Source organism: Dipodomys ordii, unplaced genomic scaffold, assembly GCF_000151885.1.
Source record: "Dipodomys ordii isolate 6190 unplaced genomic scaffold, Dord_2.0 Scaffold455, whole genome shotgun sequence".
NCBI lineage: Eukaryota > Metazoa > Chordata > Mammalia > Rodentia > Heteromyidae > Dipodomys > Dipodomys ordii.
Genome location: NW_012267671.1, coordinates 10,229 through 14,149, shown reverse-complemented (window position 1 = coordinate 14,149; position 3,921 = coordinate 10,229). Strand labels below are relative to the sequence as shown.

At 32.7% G+C, this 3,921-nt stretch overlaps 1 long non-coding RNA gene across 1 annotated transcript in view; it reads right to left on the bottom strand.

The window, feature by feature from the left end:
- The window catches only part of LOC106001822, an 8,346-nt gene extending 4,576 nt beyond the window's left edge, over positions 1-3,770 (bottom strand). Inside the window, exons 1-4 of the long non-coding RNA XR_001175859.1 lie at positions 3,647-3,770; positions 3,437-3,564; positions 1,409-1,552; positions 324-404 (exon numbers count right to left, since the gene is read on the bottom strand). This is a non-coding gene — a long non-coding RNA (uncharacterized LOC106001822). The remainder of the gene's footprint in view (positions 1-323; positions 405-1,408; positions 1,553-3,436; positions 3,565-3,646) is intronic.
- Positions 3,771-3,921: the final 151 nt, after the last annotated feature.

Below are 3,921 nucleotides of genomic sequence, written 5' to 3'. Positions count from 1 at the left end.
CAAAAAAAAAAAGAACAATTCTGGAGCCGGGCGCCAGTGGCCTGTCATCTTAGCTACTCAGGAGACTGAGATCTGAGGATCATGGTTCAAAGCCAGCCTGGACAGGAAAATCTGTAAGGCTCTTATCTCCAATTAACTACTAGAAAAGTGGAAGTGATGCTGTGGCTCAAGTAGTAGAGTGCTCACCCTGAGCTGAAGAGCTGAGGGATAGCTCTCAGGACCAGAGTTCAAGCCCCAAGACTGACCAAAAAAAAAAAAAAAAAACACACACCTATTCTGGCAAAGAATACTTATATAACACTCTTGTGACTCAAACAATTTACCTATAATGGAGCATGAAATTGGCTGTGCATTGCTATCACTTGTTGAAGTTTCTCTTCCTTGGCTCTTCTACAGTGGCAAATCTAGAAATAAATTATTTAAAATATCAGTCATTTCTCCAAAAATATGCCTAGTATTTCTACATTATTATAGAATTTTAAGCAAGAATCTTTTATTTAACCTACTGACAAAGGCTTCAAGTTTTGAATTTAATAATCCAGAAAAACATTAAATTTTGTTTGCAAACTTCCGAAATATAAAATTCTGATCATTTATTCTCTAACTATTCAATCTCAAATAGCTGTATTTTAAAAATATGAAAATAAATTCTACTCCTTTAACCATGGAAGAGTAATACCTACATAGCAATGTAGAATAGAATAATGGACCAGAAACTGAAGCCATACTACTAGTATAACAAGACACAAATCATCAACATCTGTGAACTTCAATTTTCTCATGAAAAAGAGATAATAAAATCTGTCCCATATGTGTATTTATGCATGTGCGTATCACTTTGGTTTTTATAAAGATTACTAACGACAGATTATTTTTAAAATGTGATGTTACAGAGCAATTATGGTATTCATGGCTCTAGTACAGATGTTAGACTTTTTGTTTTTCAATTTAGTGCAATAGAAACAGCAGAATTTGTGCAGAATGTTCTTAATAATATGTTAGATGGTACTGGGGTTTGAACTCAGGGATTCACACTTGCTAGATAAGTCCCCTACCACTTGAGCCAAATCCCTAGCCCTCAATAATATTTTTCAAATCTCCATAGTTAATAAAACAGGTTGCTATTCAGGAATATTACAACTATGAAGACTACAGCTTAACTATACAGAATGAAACATCTTCTATTATTTCTGAAACAGAACTCTTACTTGATTTACTTGCTTGTGTACTCATAACAAGCAGGTTTAAAGTGAGAGGATGTTAGGTTGCTATCCTTCCCAATATAAGCTCTTCAGATTCCTCTTACAGCACTCAAAATTCAAGTTCAGTAATATGCTAAAGCTTTTTACTCATAAATATATGTAATTTGACATATGCTGTCACTCATCCTCAACTGAATATTACATACTGTTCTTTTTTCCATGAAGCTACTGAGAAAATCATCTATTTCAGTTTTTCCCTCCGAGAAATCTTCAGCAATATTATCAGATTCTTCCTCAGCTTCATGTGCAGCGACTTTCAATCTTGCCTGTAGGGCACTTGCACTACAACTCTGAAAAAAAAAAAATCAACAACCCAATAACCAGGCATGATGTTAGTTTATAATACTCAGAAATAACTACTCTGAGGGGGTGGGGAAATGGGTTCAAATTATTGAGAGGGCAATTCACTGTATGCCTTATATAATAGACTCTGAGAAAATCTCCTAAAGGGTCAGACAACAAACACAAGAGAAACCAATTCACTGTCTGTATACAATAAAATGAAAAGCTATACAATTATTCTCTGACAGATTCTGGAAGAAATAAGCACCTCGGGCAAATGTGTTGAACAGGGAAAGAATGATGCTGGAAGGACTGGATATCCACATGCAAAGAAGTAAAACTGGACCCTTATCTTACTTCATATAAAAATGAATGTAAGAACTAAACCAATTTTTAAATATCTGTCCTATAGCATGTGGGATGATAAGTCATTGAGATATTACACCCACAGGAATGTATAGTAATATACCACTTTCAACTTCATTAAAACTGGATATCTGTCTAAAAATCTGTCATACAGTAAAGTTTCTTAATTCATGTCATCTGGTTCATTTTTCAGTATTTTACAATTTTACTGCTATTGTGAAGGTTTTTCCCTACTTACTTTTGCAGTAGTAATTGCTTGACCAAGAGAAAAATTTTCTCATTTCTCTAGGATTTTTAAATTATTTTTTGATAAATTAGTAAACCACTGCTTCTGTTCCTTTGTAGTTTTCTTTTTTTTTCTTCTTGGCTTGTAATAATAATCAATATTATATAACAGAGATAATGGGACATGCAATGGTTAGTCAGTGTGATGTGCATTGTTGGTTTCTAATATTCAAATAAAAACTAGAATCAAAAGAAATAATACTATTGTGAAAAAGCTTCTTAAACATCTACTAAGCTCTAGTGTGGGTCAGTTATTCCCACATGTTTTGAGAGAGGACTGCTAAAGTTTGACTCAGGAGTCAAAGAAGTTTGTTAACCTTCCTGTGTGAGTTTCCTCATCTGTAAAATGGAAAATAGAGAAAAAAGTAGCAACTATCTCTATCTCATACCTAGTGTTTGGCTTAACAAAAAGGTCAGTATGTGTAAGATATATAAATAAATAAATAAATATATATATATATATATACACACACACAAGATACACATTAACCATTAATATTAATTATTACATCTTTTGTTCTAAAAGATGATCATTGTACCTGAAATTCATTATGGATTTATGTATTATTTAAGATCTCTACTGTTTATTTTATTGTTATTTTATTACTTTGATTTTACTTTAAAATCAATTTTAAAGGAAACAATACTATTGTTCCGTAAGACTGGCCTTAAACTATGATCCTCCTCTAGGCTTCCTGTGTAGCTGAGACTGAAAACATTTATCACCACACCTAACTTGCTGATGGGAGATATAACACCATATATAACTTATGGGGTGGTGGCCTTGTTAACTTGTGCTATGAACATTTTTAAAAATTTAATTTAACTTTATTTGCTGAAAATTAACCAGCATGCTAGCCAAGTGCTCTACCATTGAGTTGCAACTTTAATCTTTTATTCTTTTATAAATTACTTCTTCAGAATTATAGGCTGAATTTTATAAGATACTTTTCATATATTGACTTCTTAATTTGCTAACTATCTTAAGTTGTGTGTACCTAAGCTTACAAATTTGTCTTGTGGAGGCTTTTCATATTTTGGAGCAGATACATTCTTACATAAACACAAAGAATGTATAGTATTGTATAACTGAGAGCCACTAACCTACATGTAATGGTATCAGGCCTTATAAAGTAAGGCAACTAGCAAACTTCTTCTGATACAGATGAAAAGAACCATAGCCCGTGCACAGTAGGATGAAAAGTTTGTGCAGGAAAGGAAAAGCAGTAGATAAACCTTACCTCACTCAGTTCATGTTGTCTCTGCATCTTCTTTTCAAACGTAGATTTCATTTGTGTAAGTAACTAATACTTATCTAAAACAGTTTGCCTTTTGGCTTCCAAACTGGGCTCCAAGAGGAGATTTTTTCCTATGAGACAAATATCTGGTTTATTTCCAGGTAAAGATCAAATTTCTCTCATGAAATGTGAGCTGAAGTAAGGAAGACATACTTGCTAATTCCTCAATACTTTTTACTAAGTCATCCTTGTCATTAATAATTTGTTTTAGTTGAGGTAAACTGAGAAACTGTTCTAGTAATACTTCCTCTTGTTCATTCATATCTGTGAGTTGTGACACACTAGAACATAAAAGAAAAACACAGGTTGTTAGTCATCTTTTTCTCTATATTCATAATTTAAAATTTCATTTGGTTGACGGGATTCTAAGTAACTTCTACATGTACACATAAGAATGTTAAGAGCAATGAAACATCAACCATATTAAA